This window comes from Merops nubicus, unplaced genomic scaffold (assembly GCF_000691845.1).
Source record: "Merops nubicus isolate BGI_N331 unplaced genomic scaffold, ASM69184v1 scaffold29072, whole genome shotgun sequence".
Lineage (NCBI taxonomy): Eukaryota > Metazoa > Chordata > Aves > Coraciiformes > Meropidae > Merops > Merops nubicus.
In genome coordinates this window covers 2,702-3,127 of record NW_008592034.1, presented here as the reverse complement: position 1 = coordinate 3,127, position 426 = coordinate 2,702, and positions in this window count along the sequence as shown.

Genomic DNA, 426 nt, shown 5'->3' with positions numbered 1-426 from the left:
CATGCCCTACCTCTGTGCGGAGGGGCTGGCTCTGTCCCAGATGGGTGAGGGGGAGGAAGGTGGGTTCTGGAGGAAGGTCGGACCCTGGCTCCTCAGCCCACAGCCGCAGAGGGTTTCTGAAAGCAGAGGCTGCTTTGGCACAAACTCAGTCCCGTTGTCCTGCGAGGGGGTCCCAAGGGGGGGGCCGCCACACACGAGCTGGCGCCTGCACGGCACAGCCAAACGAGGCACGGTGGGAACCCCCCCACGCCCCCCCAGCTCTGCCCTGCAGGAAAACCAGCCCCGGAACGGGAGACGTGGGACTGCAGTCCCCTGACCCAAACTGTGCTGCCAGGCCCTCCGCCGAGAGCACCTCTGACAGGCACCCAACGACTAACTCCCTGCTTCCCGCACCGTCATTAGGCTTCAGAGTGAACCGCACAGGGC